The sequence below is a fragment of the Panthera leo genome, chromosome C1 (genome assembly GCF_018350215.1).
Source record: "Panthera leo isolate Ple1 chromosome C1, P.leo_Ple1_pat1.1, whole genome shotgun sequence".
NCBI classification, from domain to species: Eukaryota; Metazoa; Chordata; class Mammalia; order Carnivora; family Felidae; genus Panthera; species Panthera leo.
Window position 1 is genome coordinate 53,569,413 of NC_056686.1, and position 24,902 is coordinate 53,594,314.

General features: G+C 40.9%; 1 protein-coding gene and 1 pseudogene across 6 annotated transcripts in view; one reads left to right on the forward strand and one right to left on the reverse strand.

Annotated features, from left to right (window-relative positions):
* DNAJC6 (DnaJ heat shock protein family (Hsp40) member C6) overlaps window positions 1-24,902 on the forward strand; it is a 101,019-nt gene that overhangs the window by 23,150 nt on the left and 52,967 nt on the right. Inside the window, exons 1-2 of one of the 6 annotated variants that reach the window (XM_042952085.1) lie at window positions 19,601-19,702; window positions 20,749-20,911. The exons of 3 other annotated variants lie outside the window; for them this stretch is intronic. The gene's annotated coding sequence lies outside the window, so the exon portion shown is untranslated. Of the gene's footprint in view, window positions 1-13,170; window positions 13,274-19,600; window positions 19,703-20,748; window positions 20,912-24,902 lie in introns of those variants that run through there. 2 more of the 6 variants (XM_042952086.1, XM_042952087.1) reach the window with 2 other exon arrangements.
* On the reverse strand, window positions 2,045-2,438 carry LOC122227523 (annotated as a pseudogene).

Below are 24,902 nucleotides of genomic sequence, written 5' to 3' on the forward strand. Positions count from 1 at the left end.
ACATCCTTTTGCTGAGTCTGAGCTCAGTAAAGAAAAAAAAAAATTGGTGACCAAATTGGCAAAGGCTGTTGTTCCTGTGCTCCATCTTGATGTCAGTAGTGTTCCTTGGGATATTTTCTTTTGCATGAGGAAACTGAGGTGCAGAGATTACAGGATTTATTACCTATGGTAGGGCTGGGATTTGACTCCACGTTGGTCTGAGAGGACCAATCATTTATTCCTTACAATCATTTAAGGAGCCAGGAAGAGGTTCCTGAAGGAGGAATAGCAAAAGCAAATGCCCTGAGTGAGACGGAGGCAAGAAATAAACTGGGATCTTGTTTGAGCCTTATATATTTTAGAGTTTGTTACAGAAGGGGAGATAGAAGCTCATTTTCAGTGGTACCCCCAACCCACCCCCAGGGGAGAGTCAATGGCTATTTTGGAGAGTATCCTCAGTGATGTTGGGGTAAATGCGATCGTGCTTGTCAAATTTTACTTTCCTTAGGTATCTTCGGAAGAGTGATCAGCAGTTTCCTTGATGAAGTGTTGTTCATTTTTGCTTCATTGAACTCACCTTTGGAGGTAGTTACATTGGCAGTGTTCCTTTCTGAATTCTTTAGGGATCTCCCAGGGGCTTTGAACATAGAAAGCAGTGATGTTTTTGATATTAGCAGTGGTTCATAAAAATACTTGGATCGCCCTTTGCTTTAAAAATCCACTCAAGCCTGTAAAGGATGGAAAATCAGATGATTACGCCAGAGCCTTAAACTTGTGACTTATAGAAAAGTGGAGCATACTCAAAGGGTGTTCTATTGGCAGAGGTGCTGAGCTGCTCTGAAAACAATGGCAGATTCTTTTATTTACAGTGACTAGAGCCTCACAGATGTGCATCAACTGGCAGCAGTCCATCCATTGCTAGCAGATTTGCACATGGTTCCAGTTTGGGCACTTAGGTTCTTAACGTAATATTAATTCAGTCATTCGTATTAAGGTTTGTAACATACCAAAGAGTTCTTAAACAAAAAAGCGAGCAAAAACCCTCCACAATCCCAGTAATTAATTGTGGGAATTTGATAGTACATTCTAGACTTATTGTTTGCCTGGGCTCAGCAGAAATCCTTTTGATGTACTTCCAATAACAATAAAAATAACAGCTTGATGAAATAAATGGACTCTTAGGTGGAGAACTGATGTTCTGGGAAGAGCTCTATCTTCTAATCGCATTGCTCTTTGGCATTGTCCATGAGTATAAACCATAAATGCCTTATTTTTGGTTGATGAAGGGCTTCCACAGACATCATTTTACTTTATTTTTACAACTGCCTTGTGAGCTGAGTATAATTATCTTCATTTTGTGGCTGGGGAGAATGAGGCTCAAAGGGGTAAGTGACTTGCCCAAAGTCACAGCATAGCTAGCAGGTGACAGAATCAGGACTACAAACCAGTTGTTGTGTTTATAGGCACAACTTCTAAAAAAATTCTAGCTTTAAAATCTTAAAAAACATCAGTGCCACTTTTAGAACAATGGCTTAAGGATTTCTTTTCTCCATGAATATTGCTTCAAATGTTTTAAGGAAATAACTGCAAATTCTGTTCCATACTAACCTTGATAACACTTTCTGTAATGTTCCTGGGTCTAGAATTCCTCAGGACTATATGATTTTTCCAAAGCTTCGGTCTTTAATATTGATACCACATTAAAGGCAGAGCCTGGAGAATCATTATTATAGATTTGTTGATTGTTTACATGGCATTTTATTTTTTATTTTATTTTATTTTTTGGTAGTTTTATGGTTTTATTAATACAGTTTTTTTAATGTTTACTTATTTTTGAGTGAGAGAGAGAGAGAGACAGAATGTGAGTGGGTGAGGGGCAGAGAAAGGGAGACACAGAATCTGAAGCAGGCTCCAGGCTCCGAGCTGCCAGCACAGAGCCTGACACCAGGCGCGAACCCATGAACTGCGAGATCATGACCTAAGCGAAGTCAGGCACTTAACCGACTGAGCCACCCAGGTGCCCCTGTGGTTTTATTAATATAAATACGATGTGCACATAAGCTGTCTATTCATTTTATTTGCTGTGCTGCCTGGCATTGGGGTTGGTGACTCTGATGGCCAGCTGGGCTGCTCTTTCCACAGTGGCTTTGCGGTTCTTGGAGGAAACATTGTGAGTAGTCTCTGTACTGTAAGATTTGTTGCACATCAGCAGCACTTCAAGTCCTTGATGTTGTGGACTAGGAACTTCTGGAAGCCACTGGGCAGCATGTGCTTTTTCTTCTTGTGGCTCCCATAACCAATGTTGGGCATCAAGATCCAGCCTTTGAATCTTCTGCTCACCCTATCGCCAGTGCCTCAGGGTTTCCATAGTTGCACTTAATTTTGAGATATGGGTCTGACTGGTGCCAGATGAACTTCTTGATCCTCTTGGGCTTCACCAGAGGTCTGAGGGTGGCCATGATGCCGGGTAAGACAAGGCTGCCACTTGTGCAGGCAGCACTGAGGAAGAGACGGGAACTGCATGACCTAAAAGAAGACTCCCAGATGAGATCATACTTGCAAAATTTTCTAGGCAGACAGGAAGACTGCAAGTGTAAGGTGCAATCATGTTTGACGCTAGAACTAGGAGAACATAGACTACAAAACCCTTAAGCCGACAGCCTCTGGCAAGGTGGTAAATCATGTGAGGTCTCTTAGAATGGCTTTTTTTGGGATAAAACACAAAATGTAAAATATGCAGAGTTGTTGCCGGAGAGAAGACAGCAAAATACTCTCGTGACAGCACAGGGAATCTCTAAAAGCATGTACAGTGTTCAGAAGAAAGCCAGAGAATGGGCTATTTGGAGAACCACATGTGGATTCCTGGGACTGGAGCAAGGAGCTGGAGAATTAGGGAGGAATGTAGGAGGTGAGACTGTATGAAGCTCCCAGGTCATTCGAGCTGCTGTTTCCTGGAGCACCTACAAGTTTCTAAGAAGGGCTGTGATAAGATTAAGTTTGTGTTTTAATGATGTCTCTCTGGAGAGGACTGAAAGGGTTCCAGACTGGCAGTAGGGAGACTGCTTAGTAGGACACAGGCTGGGGATGGAGGTGGCCTCAACTAAGGCGCTAGCCAGCTGTGGGTTTGTACAAGATGGGATGGATTTGGTGTTTGCCTGTAGGAACAGGAGGAGGAGACAAGGTTCCACTCAGATCTCTTTGTATTCACCCATTTTTGACATAAAACCTATGTTGCCACTGGGGCTTTTGCAGTCAATCAACAGAGTTTTGTTGATTCTTGAACAGTCTTTCCAAATAACTACTCCCACCCCAAGCTGCTAATGCCCTTGGGGCTTTTTTAATTCAAAGAACCTTGTGGGCAAATGATGGCCTTATTTGTGTATGTCCATATCTCTTTATGCAGGGACATTTTATTCTAATCCAGGAGGAAACATCTATCTTAAGTGACTAACTAGAAGTATAGTGGTTCAGCTTTAGAAGGTGATAGACCTTCTAATGTATATACCATAGAAACGCCAAATCACATGTATTTCTTTAAAGATAATAACAAAAGTGGTAAGGAGGTCTATCACTAAAATTTGAAGGCCTGTTATATATAATTTGAGGCTCCCCATCACCTACAAGACAAAATTCAAGTGTCTTAAAGGGGCATATAAGCATTCCGTAGCGTGTTTCCTACCTACCTCACTACCCTGTGCTCAACACTCAGTGAAATATTGCTGACTAGTTGATAGTTCAGAAATTAAAAACAAAATTAACATGTTCATTAAGCCAGACACTTTGGGAAATAATGGTGTCCCCAAAAACTATGTCTATCCTTTTATGGAGCTCCTTTTCTAGTAGGCAGAGACAGAAAAAAAAAAAAAAAAAAAAAAAAAAAATAATATATATATATATATATATATATATATATATATATATATATATATTAGAATATGGAGATTGGGGGTGCTACTTTATTTAGGGTGATCTAGAAAGTCTCTCTGAAACAAAAGAACATTTAAGCAGAGACGTGTAGGAAGTGAGGAAGCACACCAGCTGCATATCTGGGGGAAGAGTGGCATAGTAAGTGCCCAGGCCCTGAGACAGCTCTATGTTGAACAGAGGTGCAGTGTGGCTGCAGCGAAGAGACAGGGAAAGAGACGTTGGAGATAAAGCCGGAGGGTGTGCAGAACTCCACTTACAGAGCCATGCAGGCCATTGCAAGAACTTTGATTTTTACTCTAAGTGGGGTGGAAAACCAATGAAAGATTTTAAGCAGAAGAGCAACATAATTTGCCTTATTCCTTAGAAACTTGCTGCTCTTAGTTTAGCAGACTGCAGGGAGGCAAGGATGGAGGCAAAGACACCAGTTAAGAGGCCACTGTAATAATTCAGGTGACAATTGATGGTGACTTAGGTCTATGGTTGGTAGCTACATAGGTAGTGAAGAAAGGTGGATTATTTCTTTTTCTTTTTTTAATTTTTTTTTTTTTTTTTGAGAGAGAGACACACAGAATGTGAGCGGGGGAGGGGCAGAGAGGGAGACACAGAATCTAAAGCAGGCTCCAGGCTCTGAGCTGTCAGCACAGAGCCCTACCTGGGGCTCAAACTCACAAATTGAGATCACGACCTGAGCCGAAGTCAGCCACTTAACTGACTGAGGTCCCCAGCAGCCCCTTTTCTATATTCATGTGTGTCTATAAAATACTGTATTATAATTATGGCATGTAATGTATATAATACGTAAATACATACAGCTTCCTAACTGCAAATATATATAAAAGTAGGAAGGGGAAACAACAAAAGTAGAAAGGGAAACTTCGCATGTCCTTGTCACTTAGCTTCAACAGTTATTGACTCATGATCAATCTCATTCTTCTCTACCTGTACCTGCTTCTCTGGATTATTATGATGTAAATCCCAGCTGTAATGTCATTTCATCTTTAAACATTTCAGTGTGTCTCTAAAATATAAGGTCTTCCTTTAAAAACAGTATCACAGTGTCCTCCTCAAATCTGGAATGTTAATGGTAATTCCTTAATATCATCAACTGCCCATTGTGTTCAAATTTTCCTAACTCCTTTAAGTAGGAGTCTTATTTTTTCCTTTCTACACTTGAATAAGGACCCAAATAATGTCCATGCATTGAAGTTGGTTGACAGAGCTCTTGGTGTTCTTTACCTTCTGAAATTTCTTCTCCATCTCTTTTTTTGTAATGTCTTTGTTGAAAAAACCAGGTTATCTGCACTATAGATTTGTTTCAACACCCTGATTTTACTGGCTGCATCCGTGTGGTATACAACCTATTCCTCTGTCCCTGTGTTCCCTGGTAGTTAGATCTAGAGGTTTGATCAGATTGAGATTCAGATTAGATTCTTGCAAGACTGTCTCACAGGTTGTGTTTTGTATTTCCATTGGGGCACAGGTTGTGTTTTGTATTTCCATTGGGGGTACATAATGCGTGGTTGTTTCTGTTTTCCTGATCACTGTCTAGTTCCATTTTCTAGGAGTTGTGAAGAGTGAATTCTATCATTTCTTCTCTATTTGTTAGCTGGCATATTTCTATGAAAAGAAACTCCCCTTATCAGATATTTGGTGACCCTGAAATACAGTTCATTCAGCAAAGGCAGGAAAAGGTTCAATTCTTTCCCTTTATTTTTCAAAAATAAAGAACTGGTTCCCTAGCCTTCTCCAAGGGTGATGAATGAAGTTTTTCTCTCTCTTTTCCTCTTTATCTTACTGTTATGAACTCCTGTTTGTAAACCTATGATGTTTCCATCCATTACAGTTACTATTCTTACTGATGCTCAAGTAGACCCATCTTTGGCCAAAGCCAGCCTCTTATGTTGGTGTCTGAGTCTTTTTGACACACTGTGGTAGTCATCCCCTCTTTCCTTTCTTTCTGATATCACAAATCAGGCTCATTGTGTACATTTTCTGCTCCAATCCTCGTTTTTTGTTTTTGGCTCCAATCTTTGAATCAGACATTTTTCAAAGGGCTCTAGTTCCTTTTTTTTCAGTAGGATTTCCTTTTTAAAAAATTTATTATTAAATATTTTTTTTCAGGAGTAGAATTTAGTGATTCATTACTTACATATAACACCCAGTGCTCATCCAACAAGTGCAAAGGGTCTAGTTCTATATAGAGGGAAATGATGTTTCAAGACCACATTCTTGTAATGGGTGCTCACTGCTACCTAGTTAGTCGTCGTGTCTAGCCTTCTTCAGTGGACAGAGTTAGAAACAGATTTTTTAAAAAGATAAAACACATCATGGGTTACTTATGATATTTCCAACTCAAATTCAGGATTGTGGAATTTTTACTTAATTCAATCAGTTTTTTACATCATTATGTCTTACGTCTGTATCTCTTTTCTCCCGTTCAAAAATCCTGGTTCTCAGTTATACCAATATAATTACCTATTTTGCCTTTTGCCATAATTTACAGTCACAGAATAACAATACCAACACTACCACCAAACCAGTTTAAGGTTGTAAAAGGTTGTTTGGTTGTTTTGTCTTGTGTTTTGGTCTGGATATATTTCACTTTAAGACAGTTACTTTGTGTCTTCAAGTCATTTGAGGTAGTTTCTGTGTGGTTATTGGGCTCATTTGCCTCACTTTGCTCTCACTTTTTAGGGGTTGCTTTTAAATTCATGTTTGTAATTATATATTTACTTAGTTTCAAATTCAAATCTATCAAGAAAGTTGTATTCAAAGAACTCCAGCTTCTATCCTTGCTCCTTATACCCTTTTTTCCGCTCCATAGGTAATTTTATCTTTTCCTTTGCAAATATGAGGCGTGTGTGTGTGTGTGCATGTATTCATTATACATCTATATATAAATATATAGATATATAGATATATCTACATACATATCTACGTATCTCCTGTGTATAACATTGGCCTTCCCATGTGGTATATACTCTTTTTGTTTATGTTTATGTGATCGGTAGACTGGCAGCAGCTTGAAGGCAGAGGGACCATGCTTTCTTCTGTTTTCCCACCACCCAACGCAAAGCCTTTCCCTAAGTAGCAACTTAATAAATACGCAAGTAAATGAGTAGACTGGGTGCGACACTAGGTTCTTTTACGGGTTTTGTGTCTGATTTTCAGAATAACTCCACAGGGTAGATGTTGTTATCCCCTTTTACAGATGAAGAAACTGAGGCACAGAAAGGTTCAAGCAGCTTATCTAAAGGAATAGCTAATAAATTGCTGAGCTGGAGTTTGGACCCAGGTCTGTCTGATGCCAGAGGCACGCAGCCCCACCTGTTGTCTAGGTCTGGATCTAGGTGTATTCATTCAAGAAATCATTGTGAGACACTGTCAGCACTTTGCCTTTATTAACTGTGTGACCTCAGCAAGGAAGACAGCCTCTTTCTGTTTCCACATCTACAGAACACAAGATGGTAATATTATGTACCTCATAGGGTTGTAAAGCTTTTAGAATAATCCCTGGCACATAGTAGGCACTCAAATGTTAGCTGATTTTGTTACTGTGTATTTTTACTAGCAGGATGCTAGAATATTCTCTGCAGTGTGTATGCAGTCTTGTCTAACCCACCCAGCTGGACTTCTAGGAGCTTACAGTTACTTAAAAAAGTGAGATGCAGATGTTTAAAGGTTACAAAAAAGGGCACCAAGGGAATGGTCAGTTTGGGATTAGTGCCAAGTGCAGGGAAAGAGGACAGAAGGAGCTAGCAGCTGGCCAGTCTGTTACATAACAGCCCCCAGCAGGGCCTCCCAGACAGAAATAGAAAACAGGAGCCAGGATCCAGATTTGAATGCTTTTGTTTGACCAGTGCTGCCCCTGGTGGCAGTTACATTTCAACTCCCTGTCCAATTTGGTAGTGCCCTACTGATTCCTTGCCTGGTTGCGAATTGCACACTCATGTTGTATAGAGTCTGTGAATTATGGAGTCACTAGTGTTACGAGACCTTGTGGAGCAGCTGATCCCATCTCCTTGTTTTACAGAGGAAGAGATTTTGCCCAGAGGGAGTGCGCTGTCTGCTTCAGGGCACACTGGTATTTGGGACTTGAACTCCTTTGTTTCTCCTCCTGAGCCAGAAAATACAGATTCCCAAATGCCTGGGTTCAGGCCAGTGAGGGAGTGGACCCTGATGTGGACGTGCGTGGGAGAGTGTTGGCTCCACCCCTGTGCTGTGCCCATCATCCTGTCCTTGGCCAGTCCAGGCTTCCACCCCTGTGACGAGCCCCGTGACAGTGGCTGCTGAGGGAACGGTCAGGAAGCCCTAGGGTGTAGCCATCTCTGGTGCCTGGTTTGTGTTGGACAAGGTCTTCCTGGGGCCCTTTCAGATGTGCCTCCCCCAAGCACTGTTGGTGATGGCACTGAGACTTCTACTCTTGTGTCGAACAGGGGAAATGAAAAATGTGCTAGTAAAAGGACGTGGGATTTAGAGCCAGGTAGACCTGATGTGTGTTCTTATGCTGCTGTTTGTTCGATGTGTGACTTTTATCCAATTATTTAACTTCAGTGAGCCTCGATTTTCTCCTTTTTGTTTGTTTTTTTAAATTTTTTTAACGTTTATTCATTTTTGAGACAGAGAGAGACAGAGCATGAACGGGGGAGGGGCAGAGACAGAGGGAGACACAGAATCGGAAGCAGGCTCCAGGCTCTGAGCCATCAGCCCAGAGCCCGACGCGGGGCTCGAACTCAAGGACCGCAAGATCGTGACCTGAGCTGAAGTCGGACGCTTAACCGACTGAGCCACCCAGGCGCCCCTATTTTCTCCTTTTTGAAATGGGTATAATAATATCCCCTTCAGCAGGTTGCTGTAAGGTTTCACATATGGTAGCCTATTTGAAGCACCTGGCAGATAAAAAATGCTCAGTAAATGATAGCTCCTTCTTCTCTCCCCTCTCCATTTCTCCCTCTTTTCCCTTCTCTCCTCCTTCCTTCCCCCCTCCTTCTCCTTCTCTCTCTTTCTCTCTCTCTGTGTCTCACTTTCTCTCCCCCTCTCTTCCTGCCTCCCTTCCTGCCTCCATCTCCCCCAACCCACCTTCATTTAAAGCTGCTTATCCTCAGTGAGGAAGTTTGGCATACTAGGCTTTTTATGTTGGGCAGGTTATGTAACTTCTGTGAGCCTCATCTCAATACCTGTAAAGTGGGATCAACTTAGCCTTTTTTGTAGGGTCCTTGTAAGGGTGAAATGAATCGGTGTGTGTGAAGCATGTGGCTTAGATCTGGGACATAGGGGGAGCCCAGTGAAGATTAGTTTCCCCCAGGGTTGCCACATTTGCATGTACCACTGTGCTATATACAGGCTTTTTCCAGTGGTCAGGTGGGGACTGAGATCAGATAACAAAAAGCTGTTATCACCCTTTTCCAACATGTATAAAGGTTTTGTTTAAGCTGGCTGTAATCTCATTTCCTCCTTGGAAAGAAGGAAACCAAACCTTTCAAATGCATCCACTAACCCACTCTTTTACCATTCTTTGGGTTTTGTGGAGGACATATTATTCATGATGGAAGGCCACCTGCTTTCAGCCTCTCATGTTGTCCCTCTTTGACCAAGACTCTTTTTTTGTGGTTGTCAGTGCCCATCTTTGAAATCTCAGAGCCTGTGAACTCTGATTATGTTATCTGGGATCTAAAAGGCACCAAGGGAGACCAGGCACCGCTAATGATTTATCCTCTCTCTCAGCCATAGCCTTCTCAAAGAAGGCTGTGACCATGGGTTTGCTAGTGCTAATGTGCTTTTATACCTCAAAGCACCTTGACAAAGTCTGTAGAATGGTTCTCTGGGGAAGATAGAGAGCATGTTTGCAGGTTAGCTCTCTGAGCTCTTACTCTTTCCCTTTCTGGGTGCCCTGGCTGCCATTTCTGGAACGCTTGTGCATGTGGTTGGTGAACACAAGAAGCAAAGTCTGAGTAGCTTTTGACCCTGAACACTGTGTGTGCCTGTAGGGTGAGTAGCATTAGGCAGCTAGAAGGGGCTATTTAAGAAAGGGCATTTTTTAAAATTGAAATATATTTGACATATAACATTATGTAAATTTAAGGTATATAGTATGTTGACTTGATACATTTATATATTGTAATATGATTGCCATTATAGCCATAGCCCTTGTATCATGTCACATAATCATCATTTATTTTTTGTGACTGAAATAATTAAGTTCTAGTCCCTTAGCAAGTTTGATTATAATAGTGTCATTGTCTATATTCACCACGCTGTGCATTAGATCTCTAGGACCCACCTACTACTTGTTGCACGTTTGTATCTTTTAAACAACAAACGGAAGCATTTCTCTACCTTCTCTACCTTCCAGCCCCTGGTAACATCATTTTACTTTCTGTTTTTATGAGTATGGCTTTTTTTAGATTCCTCATATAAGAACATATTTTTTTTTTAAGTTTATTTATTTATTTATTTTGAGAGAGAGAGCAAGACAGAGGCAGAGAGAGAAGAAGAGAGGGAATCCCAAGCAGGCTCCGTGTTGTCAGTGCAGAGCCCGATGTAGGGCTTGAACTCACAAACGTGAGATCATGACCTGAGCCAAGTCAGGCACTTAACCAACTGAGCCACCCAGGTGTTCAAGAAAAGAACATCTTAAGCCACTGCCAGCATCCCTTTATATGACCACCAAGGTCGCATGAGAGACCATAAGCACAGCTAGACGTTGGCTTTCCTCTCCTATCAAAGTCTCAGAAGGCAGTTTTCATTTATTTGTGCCTTTTCAGCACCTGACCTTTCTCAGTTTTTCCCTCCTGAGTATCTGGTGTTAAAAGATATCCTTCGATTATACCAGAGCACACATCAGGCCTGGATCTGGCTTCTCTATTCTCCAACAGTGTTTTCCGGTTTGACCATTTCCTTTTGTGTCTTATGCTTTTAACAAAATATCATGAGATGAACATGGGCTTTGGAGGAAGAAAGACTTGGGGAAGAGCTGTGGCTGTGTGACCGTATTTCTGTCTTGAGTCCTCAGTTTGCACATCTGTAAAAGGGGGATAGTAAGGTTTACCTGGCAACGTGATGTGAGCAATAAATGAGATAATGGATATAACGCTTGTAGGACCAATTCCCAGCAATCAGAAGGTGATTAATAAATGATAGCTACTGCCATTTTTTTTACCTTGCAGAGCTTCAGAACAATTGCTGCAGGTTTAAGAGTGAAGTGGAGCTCTTGATTTCTTGATAGACTTAATTCAGTTTGATTCACTGGCCTGTTTTGCACTGTTTACCCTGGTAGGTGTCTTACTGGATGCTTGGTACAGAGATACAAGCTAAGCACTGTCTATGTTTTCACTAGGCTTTTCTTGCTGATTCTCAATTAATTTGTCTTGTTGCAGCTTCAACAAAGGCATTCCCCCACCCCTCCCAGTAATTCTGAGCAACTTTGTCTGCTCCTTTGAAGGTTAATTTGACCTTCAAGCCTTTGGGGACTTGAGGACCACTCACCTTCCAAGTCTCACCTCCCACCCTCTAACACACCCTCCACATCCTCCCACTTCCCCAAGGAAACAGCATGATATCCTGGTTCCAACACATACCACAGTTGGTGCCTTAGTTAGTCACCATCTGAGAGTCCCCTCCTTCTCTTCTATAGAGGAGACTGTAATGCCCATCTCTCAGTGTTGGGTAAGGATTCATGCCTGTAAATCTTTGTCCTAAGAGCAGATGGACTCACATAGACCAGACTGCAGGAAAGAGACATACAAGAATCCGCAGCTGCCAAATGCCAAGCAGAGACAGAAGCTACTTTGAACTCAGGAAGGTCCTGGGTGTATAGTGACTTGTCTGTGCTGTTTGTGGTGCCTTTTCTGCAGCCAGCAGAAGAGAAGCACATGGTTCTTTCCTGTCCCCTCCAGGCTCCTTATAGTAGTGGATGGTGGCAAAGATGGGATGATGGTGGTGGTACTTACTGAGCATTTCGTGTGTGTGTGTATGTGTGTGTGTGTGTGTGTGTGTGTGTGTGTGTAGCAGTTAAAATTACTATCTCAAAATTAAGGTTCAGAGAGGTTACATAGCACCCTTGAGCATGTAGAAGACAGGGAAGGTAGCTGAAATGATGCCTGTGGTTCCTCCAAACCTGACTTGAGACTCTTTTCATGGTTGGGTAGCTAGTATGCTAGGGAAATACCAATTTTATGTCTGTCTTCTAAGCAACAGCCAATGTTTGGCTTAGTTTTCACTGGTGTATTTCAATTGTCTTCCTGCGGGTAGAGAAACAGGTCTTGGAAAATTTAATCTAGCTGCCAGTGCTATGCCTAGAATTCAATTAAGTCCATAATTTCCAATTAATGGGCCTTTATGCCAAGATTGAGGTCATATCATTAATCTTGCTTTTATCTTAGGCTTTCCACTGTCATGATTTATAGTGAAGTTCAGCCAGTCTTGTCAGGGTTATAGGAGCATAATTAAGCCAGAAAGACAGCCAGAACAGCTAGTTAATAGTTAACACGAGAGCCAGGAGGGACCCCTTCCTTTGCTTGGTAAGCCTGTCTCGGGCAGCATGGATTTCCAACTGGATTTCCAACCATTTCCTGGATTTCTGATCTTTGTTTAGTTCAAATCCCCATGTGGTAAAATCTTCAGACAGGGAAACGATTCCACTGTCCCAGTTGGTGATCCATTGTGAGCAGTGTTCTAGTTAATTTAATGCCACCATATATACTTCCACCTTAAGTTACCATTTAAGTGTAATGAACAGTAGGCTTTTACAAATGGTGGCTTTAATCTTTGTGATGATTCTATGAGGAAGGTGTCATAGGCTTTTTCTTTGCCTAAAGTTTATACAGATAGTAAATGGCCTTTCCACTAAATTGGTGGAAGAACTTGGCAGTTCCTACATGCAGACCATTCCTAAGTGCCTGTGTCTCTCTTTTTCTCATGGTTGTTTGCCCAATAGGATCTTGCCCACTTTCCCCTATGGGAAAAAGAAGATAGGCATGCATGGGCAAATACTACTTATGATTGCTTTCCAAGTGACAGATGCTTTAATGACATAATGTCATTATCTCATTTAAACCTCATAACACAAATTGAAGGAAGATATTATCTGCTCCCTTTTACAGTTGAGGAAACTGGGGTTTAGAGAGATTAATTAGTCTGCCTATTGTTACACAGGAAGTAAGGAAGGTCAGTGTCATGAATCCAGATTTGCAAAAGCTTAGCTCCTCTCGGTCACATCATTTGTACCAAATGCTTCTTCCTTTTTCCTTGTTCTCTAGGAGTGCTTATTGTTGGGTTGACACTCTTTGGGATAAGTAGCACATAGAGGGCCATTTTTTGAAAGCAGAAGGTCCAAAGAGAGGTTTGGAACCAACCTACTGTCTAATAGGTAAGCGTGTGCTCTTGAGATTTAGCCCACATCTGCTGTGTGCCAAGTCCAGACCTAGGTCTGTCCAAGTACTGGAAGCCAAGCCCTGTCATTGCCTTTGATTGAATTTGCAGTGTTTGGTTTTCCTACACGAGAGGGGAGTGGTCAGACCTTTATGAGAAGGTCTCCACAAGCCAATTCCATGCCAGGTGCTTTGTCCTTGACAGTAGTGAGACAGAAGGGTTGTGGGTTTTCTTTGCCCTTAGGTAACAGATGTTCTTCCCAATGCTTGCTGTGGTTTGGTTTTGTTTCTTTGCCCTTTTTTTTTTTTTTTTTTTGCTTTGTTTTGTTTTGTCTTTTGTTTGTCCCAGGATTCACCTTCAGAATGTTTCTGCATTCTCTATTTAGTTAGCATTTAGATGTGTCCTTACTCTGAGTTCACATTAGCCTCATTGAGCGTCTTATGCTTGGCACGACTTAACTACAGAGGTTCCCACTAACACATTTATTTGATAATTAGGTGCCGGAGGTACTGCTCTGAAATTTCCTTCAGGTGCCCTCAGACAGAATTATGGCTTTTGAAATATGTCCTAAAGGATGTGCTATCCCTGGGGGATTCCACTTGTCTGAGGCAATATTAATCTGCTCTGGGAACAGCTTCTTGGCCATCTGCTGGTAACCATTTTTTATCATTTGTTATGTAAGTGTGAGGACCAGATTCCATAAGCAGCTATACAGAGAGCAGGTAAAATTCTTGCTCTTTAGCTTGACCTTCAAGTATTCTGGGATCTCAGCACCACCTCCCACCCCCCTTCCCAGTCTCTCCTCCCTCTGCCTCTGCACACCCTCCACATCTTCCCAGCTCCCTGCAGGATGTCCCCGTTCCAGGACTTGCCTCAGATACGTTAATCACCATCTCACAGTGCCCCTTGCTTCCTCACCTGTTTGGTGGACCCTGGGATACCCGTGTCTTTGTGCTTTTAGTGTGGATCCCCAGGTCTGTTATAATTGGTGCCCAGTTAAGATCCGCTTCCTTTTTATCTATGTCCCTTTAGCCCGTTTCCACCCAAACTGCAAATCAAATACCACATCTTCCATAAAGCCTTCTTCTTTCCTACTTCCAGTGACGAGCATCCCTCTCTTCAAGCTGGGCATAAGCACTTCTGAACTCCTGTCCACTTTATATGTATATATATAAATAATATTTGGTGAGTCTGAACAAGAGACAAGCAGTTAACAATTCTGGTGCAGCTCTATGAGAGATATTAGAGAAAAACACATTAATGACTTCAAGACTATGTTTCAGTGTTAAGTGGAAAAAATGGTGGTCCCAAAATGCAGATAGTATGAGCTTACTTCTGTGTACATGTATACAGAACATACAATATGTATGTGTGCATGTACATAAAAATGTAGAACTAAAAATGTAAGGATACACGGTTCTCCAAAATGTTAACAGTGGTTACCCTTATTTGTTTTCTTATTTTCCCCTCTGCTTTAATTCTGTTTGTTTGGTTATTTTTTTGTTTGTTTGTTTGTTTTTGTTTTTGTTTTAGTGGACCTTGGGTGCAGAGAAGTGAATTAATCATACTGCTTTGTGGTCTTTAAACTGCACGGATGCCTCTCTGGTTTGATTCTAGATTCTAGATTTCTTTTTTTTTCTTCCCCATCCTATCCTCATTTTTTAGCCATCTGTTCTTTTTCTAATGCTCTGGATATGTGTCCTTGCGTGTACCTAAATTTTCCATGTTGAATATGACTGACCTCTGTATTACATATGTCTTACGTTATTATGTAATTATATATGTATATTTTGTATGTTATATAACAAAATACAATATAACATGTATTTTATATGCTATATAAGAAAATGCAATATAACAAAAAGTTATATATATAACATATATATGATATATATATTTAAATCTGAATGAAAACCTTCAGAAACTGAAATTCACATCCTCTGTCTCATACCTTTTTCCCCCTTTCCCTCCCTTTCTTTCAACCTCACCATCACGTACACACATGCAAAAGAAAATTTCTTGAGCAGTTGTACTTCCAGCTCTAAAACCCCAGGATTCTTTATCCTGCATATTAGTTGATCCCTCCCTTGAGCTCTGTGCTACATGGTTAGGCATAGAGTTCTCACTCTGACTTGTCCTGAATAATTGAGCATGCTTCCTCCCTACTTTACAGCACTGCACTTGAGAAGAGAATGGCCATGGCAAGGCAGATAATCCTATGGGACCAAGGATAGTATTTTGTGGTGATTCCTTATCTTTTTCCAGACAGTCTGGATGCTATTCAAGTATATGGCAATGGGGACATAAACTTTAGAGCTAAAGGGGTGTGTGGTGTGGTGTGTGTGTGCGTGCGTGTGTGTGCGTGTGTGTACATCCACACACATATACATCAAAACTTATTGAATGTTTACATTTTAAATATGTGAAGTTCATTGTATTTCAATTTTATATATGTCAATAAAGCTGGTTTTTTTTAAGTTAATTGTAATGGTGTTTGGAGAAAATCATTTCATCTTTCTGATATATCTATTTGAGGCATGGGAATACATTGCTAATATCCCACTGAGTACTGAAATATTATGAGTGTAACTTGCTTCCTTTCATGGCCCAAGCAGGACTTCCACTTATGTTCTGATGAAATGAAAAAAACATGGGTATTGTCATTAGATAAACATTTGTATACCCTAGCTGAGTAACCCTCTGTGAATGAAAATGCCTCTTTGAGACACATTTTCTTATCTGAAAAACAAGAGCAAAAATATCTCTCAGTATTGCGTGGGAGAGTGTACGTTCCTAGCCTAGCGCTTAGATTGTAGTAAGGTTCCTTTGGCTATATGTGACATATGTGTGTGTTTTGTGTAGTGTGTAGTGTATACACATCGATCCTGATTTTGTAAACAACAGACAATATCCATCTACGATAGTTGCTGTACCTCTGGAGAACAATAGTTGGATCTTTGTTTAAGAAGTCCACTTGCAGTGGGAACTCCAGGATCTCCATCCGGGGGGGCTAAGATGAGACAGCCTCATGGGAAGGAAAGGGGTTGAGAAACTCATCTTATAGCTGCATTTGAACAGCAAACAATGCTTTTCTAAGATTCTATGAATATCTGGGGGTTATTTGGGAGGACTGTTAGAATTCTCTTAGCCACCTTTTGAGATTTCTGTTGTCTTCCCTCTTTCCAAAAGGAGAACTGAAATGTTGATTTCAGTGTTGTTTGACTTTTGCTTTGCAGTATTCTTCAAGCAGGCCATCAGTCCTTTGCTGTCTCTGTCCTCCCTCACAGACAGGGTCAGGTAACAGTGAGGATGTTTTCTCTGTCTCAACAAGAAGGCTAGTCATTAAGGGAAATGTCATAGTCCATTTAATGCAATTTTAGCTCTGACCTTTTGGTTAGAGAAGGGAGAAAAAAAATTGATAACCCCTTACTTCCTGGAGTTGAGAGGCCATGTGGGAAGCAGAACCCTTTTTATTTCTTCAGAGTTCTTTTAGAGGTTCTGATCTTGCTAAATAGATTTGATCGTTACTATTTCATAATGGTGAACCTCTTTATTCGGTTCAAGTAAGTGTTTGAGAGTAATAAAACAAAATCTTTCACATAGATCTCTTTTTCTGGCACACTGTAATTAAAATATTTGTTGAATCAAATTAAGCAATATCCACGTATCCGTTGTTTTATATGAGAGTATGTAGAATTTGGACTGACAGCTGTAGCCTGATTCCAGTGATCCATGCGGAACAAAATGTGTTACATCCATTTAGCCGGAATTTCCCCAGCATCAACCCTGTGCCTTGCTTTTATTCTACACAAAGTCAATTTTGGTTTCATGGTAGTCTTCATTTTGATTGCATTTCTCATTCTTTCTTCTCTCATCATTCTTTCTTTTATATGTTGGATTTTTTCGGTAAAGAGTAGCTAGTGATGATTATTTAATTATCTCCCCTGATCTATCTGAAGATAAAAATTTCTCCTTGGTCTTTTTAAAAAATTTTTTTTAAAGTATTAGCCTTCCATACAGTAAAGCTCTTGTTGAGTTTCATGAAATTCCCATCTCTCAGGCAAGAATGCTCAGTGGGTGCTTGAAGATACAGTACTGCAATCAGAAATTCAGAGAAGTGTGAGGGGACAGTAAAAGCATTTGGTTTTATTTGCTGTCTACATTTAGTCAAAGGCCAAGTCTCTGCCAAGTTGAGCTGCTTGGTCTTTCTTGCCACCCCTTCCTTCTTCTTTCTTATTCCTGTATTCCACAGAAGCCCGGTTTCATATACATTTATTGAGCACCTTCTGTGTATCAGGTATTGTGCCAAGATTTTGGGGGGCTGTAAAGAAGTGAAATACTGTCCGTGTTATTGAAGACTCAGAATCACTGGGATTGAGTGTGGTGGGTCAGACCCACTCGTAAATAATTCTTATTTAAGTCAGACTGCCTAAATTCTAGGATGGGGGTCCAAAGTGAGGTGGGAGAACGGGGCCATGAGAGACAAAGTTCTTTTAAAAGATGTCAGGATGGGAGGTATATAAGAGCAGAGGCTTTGTTTGGATCCAGCCAAACTTGGGTTCCATTTCATTCTGCCATGGCTGGGACTAAACTTCACCAAAGCCTCAGTTTCCTCAGTGGGACTCCTACCTGTCACTGTGCTTAGTGTAAAGGTCTAACTCCATAGTTTATGGAAACTGCTCAGCAGAGTGCCTGGAGTATGTGTTTAATAGACGGCCTTTTAAAAAAATTTCAGTCTAGTTAGCATATAGTGTTATATTAGTTTCAGGTGTACGTTATAGTGATTCAACACTTCTCTACATTATTCAGTGCTCATCAAGATAAATGTGCTCTTAATAGGTCTTCACCTGTTTTACCCATTCTCCCCCCCCCCCACCTCCACTCTAGTAACCATCAGTTTTTTCTCTATAGTTAAGAGTCTGTTTTTTGGTTTTGTCTCTTTTGTTCTTTGTTCTGTTTCTTAAATTCCACATATAAGTGAAACTATATGGTCTTTCTCTAACTGACATTTAATTTAGCACTACTCTCTAGATCCATGTATGTTGTTGCAGGTGGCAAGATTCCATTCTTTTTTATGGCTAAGATTCTACTGTGTCTGTATACCACATCTTCCTTATCCATTCATTTATCAGTGGACACTTGGGCTGCTTCCATAATTTGGCTATTGCAGATAATGCTGCAATAAACATAGAGGTGCATGTATCCTTTTGAATTAGTGTTTTCACATTCTTTGGGTAAATATCAGTGGAATTACTGTGTCATATGGTAGTTCTATTTTTTGGGAGGCCCTTCAAACCTTTTTCCACAGTCGCTGCACCAGTTTACATTCCTACCAACAGTGAAGGAAGGTTCCTTTTTCTAATACCTGACCTTTTAAAAATGATGATAGTGTCTGGGCTGTCTGGGTGGCTCAGTCAAACGTCTGACTCTTGATTTAGGCTCAGGTCATGATCTCATAGTCATGAGAACAAGCCCTGTGTTGGGCTCTGTGCTGAGCATGGAGCCTGCTTAAGATTCTCTGTCCCTCTCTCTCTGCACATCTCCCCACAAGCATGTGTGCACATGCACATGCTCTCTCTCTCTCAAAAAATGTTTTTTAAATGATGATAGTGTTAGAGTTTTAGAATTGGGGGGGGGAACTATAGCTCCCTTTTATTTTCTAAACAAATACACATGTGCACATATAGCTATTTAGCAGGTGATAATATTTATAACACAAATTATTCTAATTTTCATTTCTTTGTTGTTGATTTTGGACATTCTCTAGAGTGTCCCTGTCACTAGCTAAATGTTCACCATTGCTGAGTTGCTGTTTGACATAGGGAATGGCATCAGATCCTTCCAGCGGCTTCCCAATTAATTTGATTGTCGTAAGAGCCCCAGGACCTTATTCCGGTCAAAGAAGGGCTGGGTGTACCATTGATTTGTCAGGGCCGTGATGCAGGTGGATACTAGGGCTTCCTACACGGTCTGGGTCCTCAAAGCCCGAATTGTTGGCACCACCTGTTCTGTGGCCTGTGCCTGCCAGTGCTGAGCTCTCTGGAACTGCTAGTAGGTGCTGCACATGCCCAGGCCTCTGCCCGCATTCATTAAAGCAGCTGCCAGATCTGTCCATGTCTAGGATGGCTGCCGTGCAGTGACTTGTAGTTTTCTAAGCGACTTACAGTTTTAATAGTTCACACTGTGTGCCAAATAGTGTGGAAGTATTTCAGTATTTCAAAAACCAGTACAACTGAATCTGTGTGAACCTGGATATTAGCCATGCAAATAGCACATAATAGTTTCCCATACCAGCCACCAGATCACTTCAAGATGAGACGAGGAAACCCCAGAACTACGAAGAAGTTCACCTCTGTTAAACATTCAGGATACCGAACTACTGCGAGTGAGGAGTTTTCATGTGCTGTAGCTGAAGCTCTGGAATGAGGTTCTGTCCTTGTTGTCCAGTCTGGCTTTATCAACCCTGACACTGAATGGCATGATCTTTTTTTTGCTGAGCCTGTGAAATTTTGCTGGAGACAGCCTTTTTCACCGCTTAATTCTTTCCATTCTCCAGACCCGCCTGGTAGCTATCATTCACTAAGGGCATACAACACAGCAGGCACTATGCTAAGGGCTTATAGAACTTTCTTGTATGATCCTCACCACAATCCTATGTGATATTCTCTCAATGCTTTCCGTTTACAGATAAGGAAACCAAGACTTTTATTAGTTGCTTAACTTCTGCAGGCTATATAGCCAGCTGTAGCAGAAGTCGAATCCAAACCAGGTCTAGCTGCTTAAAGCCCATATTTGACTGTGGTGGCTTTGTTCCATTCCTAGCCTCTTGTTGGTACAAGGAATATTGTTTTTTTGTTTGTTTTTGCTTAAATTTATTTATTTTTCTGTGAAATTGCTATATTTAATTGGATTCTTGGGTATTTTGTGGCAGGCAATCCAATGACTCATTTACATGAGAGCTGAATTTCTAAGAATTAAAATGAAAATTCCTGGTTGTTTTAGAAAATCTCACTATTTAAAAATCACATTGGGGGTGCCTGGCTGGCTCAGTCAGTAGATAATGTGCCTCTTGATCTTAGGGTCATGAGTTCGAGCCCCATGTTGGGTGTAGAGATTACTTAAATAAATAAACTTAAAAAAATCATGTTGACATGCATGGTCTCACTTGATCCTTTTGATGCCATGAGACATGTAAGAAAGTTTTTGTTCTCAATTTGTTCCCATTTACAGAGGGAGAAGAGGTCTGAGAGGAGTACAATATCATGCTTAAGGCCACAGAGTTTTTAGGTAGAAAAGTGAAGTATTCAGTCAAGACCTGTCTCCCCAGTGTCAGGCTTTTTTCTAAGCTGTCCTGAACTAGGGTGTAAGAGGAATAAGGTGTAAGCAGCCTTTGATTCTGGAAGCCAGGGCAGTGGGCTTTTTCATGGTAGATCTAGTTATTATCCCCTATGTGATCCATTTCTCTAATTGCAGGAAGCCAAGAGCTGAAAAGTCTGCTATAAACAAGGAAGGATGAAGCCTTCTGTGATGATGACACTGGTTCTCTGCTTCTTGCTGAGTGTACTGGAGAAGGAATAGTGTTTTCCTAGGATAGGAGCTAATAGTGCATCTCTGCAAGGTCCCAACTTTGTAGAAGGTAGGAAAGGACATTTGTGGCATTATAACAAATAAGTACAGAAAATCATGTCCCCTTGGTGAAGAGGAGCATGAACACGAACAGATAGATCATCATGTCAAAATTCAGGTTATCAGTCACCCCTCAAATGGGCTGAACGCTATGACAACTCAACATGACTAGACTTGGATGACAAAGGTGTTCCAGAATTGAGAAGGTGATGCTCTACAGGATTGTCTTTGTGGAGGCTCAGAGGACCTAATGAGAAAGGCTGATAGCCCAAAAACTTCAATTTTGCCAAGGGTCCTTTGCCATCTCTTTCCTGTCCTGATGTATTGGATTAGCTTGAGTGTTCTCACCAGAGCTGAGACAGTTACTACCCTGATGAAGCAGGGTCTTGGGTCTTAGAAAAAAAATCAGGTACTGAAGGATACTCCTGGAAAGTTTCCATCCCACTTGGAGTGAAGGCTCCACACAGGGCTCTTCGAGGGCTTGTGGACAGTGTTGGCCTCCATCTTACAGGCGGGGCTGGGAAACCGTTTTGTGGCCATGAACTCTGATGAATTGTACACAGACGATGGAGGTCTCCACAGCCACTGAGAACTGACATACTGAAGCTTAACAGCATAGCATTTGGCTGTTGTCTTTATTTTATGTAGCTTGTTTTTTGCTGTAAAACTTATTAATGTGAATTATAGAAAATTTAGACATTCTAGTTCAACAACAACAAAACATCACTTATCATTCTCTTACTTAGATATCATTGCTGTAATTATTTTGAAAATGTAGCAGCTAAGAGCCTAGACTATGGAGCAGCCTGCCTGGGTACAGATTCTGGCTTTACTATCTCTGGGACCTGGGGTGGGTCACTGATGTGTCTTTGCTTCAGTTTCCTCATGTGGAACATAGGGACAGCAATGGTATCTCCTTCATAGGGTGGTTGTGAATATAAAGAATTTCAATTAGTGCCTGATACCTAGTAGGCATTCAGTAAGCTTGACTTGTTATTTTTATTTTATGTTCATTGAATTGTCTAAATTCTTTCTCTAAACTCAAATAATCTTCTTTTGCAAAAATGAGATTTTACTTTGTGTGTTTTGTATCTTGCTTGTTTTTTACTTAATTCTTTGTCATGAGCCTTTGTACTCTGCTACAAAGTGGTTTCAATAGCTAATTTTGTGGCATTGTTAGAGGTGCTCACTCACTTCTCTTACTGTGGGAGAGGTACATTATTTATAGTCTCTCGCCTTTATTAACAATACCTCAGTGAATATCTGGTTTGCTAAATCTTTGCATACCATCCTTTTCTTTTGATGGCAGTACTTTATGGGGGAGCCTCCTTTCTTGGGGGTCACTAAGCAAAGTTGTATGCAGCGTAGGGTGCCATGGATACATATTTATGTGAGCAGTAGGAGCATACATGGAGAATGTTCCAGGGTTCTAACAAACAGTGCGTGCAGCCTTGGAGATGGTGAGAGTCTGATTTTTAGATGATCAAATATTTGTATCTTTTAATAGGTTGGTACCATGGAGCTCTGTTCTAGCACATAATACAGGTCTAAATTTTCTATAATTTATATTAGTAAGTTTTACAACAACAAAAAAAAGTTACATAGAATAAAGAAGTTCATAATACTTCTCATAATAGTATTTTCTTACGGCTGACAAATCATTAAGATGTTAATGAAAAGTAGCCACGCCTACTTATCCTATTTCATAAAGTCAGTTAAGACCAGCCTTAACCTTGTGCTAGTCTTCTTAAAAATATATTCTATTCCAAATAAGTATTAAACCAGCTCAAATATTTTTTGGAATGAAGCATGATATAAATACAGACAAATAGGTAACTCACAGTCCAGTGGGAAGCAGAGATTCTCTCCCAAGAGATACAAGCTTTGTGTCACTCACTCTCCAAGGGAGAACCACTCAGATTCTACCTGTGGTGAGTTCCCATGACTTGGGAGCCGTTGGGATGCTGTGTCTTGTCTCCTAAATTAGGAATCCTAGGAAAAACTTGTGTATCCTTAGAAATGACACGGGGACAGGGTGCAGTTTTTTTAGCGCTGGTCTTTGGTGGGTTTACATTTTAAAATGACAAGACAGCATAGAATAAGAATCTACTTGGAGCCTTCCAGGCACAGACCTGGATCTTTCTCTTTGGATGGCAGTCTCATGCCCTATCAGCTCTAACCTCGCCACCTCCCACCCTCTAAGACCCACAAATCCCTGAGGAACCTTTAGTAAACTCACGGTGTTTTCCCATTAGTTGCCATTTAGTCATAGCATTTAGAAGTATGTTGGAGGTGGCAAGGTTTGGGTTCCTCAGAATGCAAGTATTTTCAACCAGCTAGTGCAGGGATTAGAGAACTTTTTCTAAAAAGTGCCAGATAATAAATACTTTAACTTTGTGGACCATGAGGTCTCTGTGACAGTGACTCAACTCTGCCATAGTATCATGAAAACAGCCACAGACAGTATGTAAAGGAATGAGTGTGGTTGTATATATGAGTGTAATAAAACTTTACTTATCGATACTGAGATTTGACCTTCAAATAATATTCACCTTATTAAACATTTTCTCCTTTGACTTTTTCCAACCATATAAAAATGTAAAAGCCATTCTTATTTCACAGACTGTACAAAAATAGGCAGCAGACTGGATTTGACCCATGAGCTATAGTTGGTCAACCCCTGATCTGCAACAGCCATTATTTTTCTTCTGCCTTCTGTGTATTACTTTCTGATTTCACCATTTCCCTCTACTGTGTCATTTTTTTTGAAGCCCCTCTGTGCTTTCTCTCAGCTGAGACTTACATAGCCTTTGGAGAATCTATTCTTCTGGCCCTCATGTAGCTCATCAGGGAAAGCCAGAATACCTACCTAAAAGAACCATTAGGGCAAATTCAGATAACGTCCTTCTTCTCTTTTTTGTGTCCTGACTAATTTGACATATAATATGGGTATATAAAGGCTACAGGTAGATTCTGCCAAGTGGGTCTGATTTCTGCAGGGCTCTAAGGTTCTAATCAACAGTGGGTGCAGCCTTAGAGATGGTGAGAGTCTGATTTTTAGATGATCAAGGATATTTATATCTTTTAATGGGTTGGTACCATGGAGTTCTGTTCCAGCACAAAACAATAAATTATATTTAAAAAAAAGAAGAGTCCAAGAGAGGTCTGAACAATCAATTTGGTGTCATCTCTTAGAACAATGGTATATAACAAGGGTATTCAGGCTGGAGTAGAAACTTTCGATGGAAATGGGGGAATTACAAACATTTTATACCACTCTATCCTCAATATATTTAAAATGAAAACACAGTACAGATTTTTTATGTGAGGATGTGTTTAAAGGGAAATAATATGCTCTATGTCATAGAGAAACAGAACCCAGGAGGACATTCTCAGATCTGTAGTTATAGTCCTAATCTGTGGGGCTGCCCATCAGATCAATTGCTGGCATTTTATTTAGGGCCGTGAGGCAGTGGGGGCGACACATGCTGTCTGCCTAAATAATGAGATTGGTTTGGTTGGTCTGACAGATGCCGTGATTTATGGGAGTGTTTATTGTGGGGACATCTGCTGCCGAGGGCAGCCAGATGAAAGGCACACAGGCGGGAGGTGGAGGAGGGCAAGGAACAGGGGAGGGGTGGTTGTGTGTAAGGCAGGTAAAGACCACCCCAAGTACAGCTGTTAGAACGGAGCTGCTATGGAGCTGTAAAATAGTGGGAGATAGTAGAAGTAGCCTGGGCTTTGGATTGTGCAGATCTGGCTTTGAATCCCTGGCTCTGCCACTAGTCAGCTGAGATTTTAGGAAAGTTGCTTCCTTTCTTTGAGAGTTCGTTTATTCATCTATAAAATGGGGATAATAAACATTCTACCTCTTTCCCACTATGTGAAATTGTAGTAACAAAAAAGTCCAGAGTTCCTATACATAGGGGAACTCAGTTAGTGGTAGACATCATTCATATTTGTCCATGTGTCCACTTGTTTGTTTATTCACCAGCATCGAT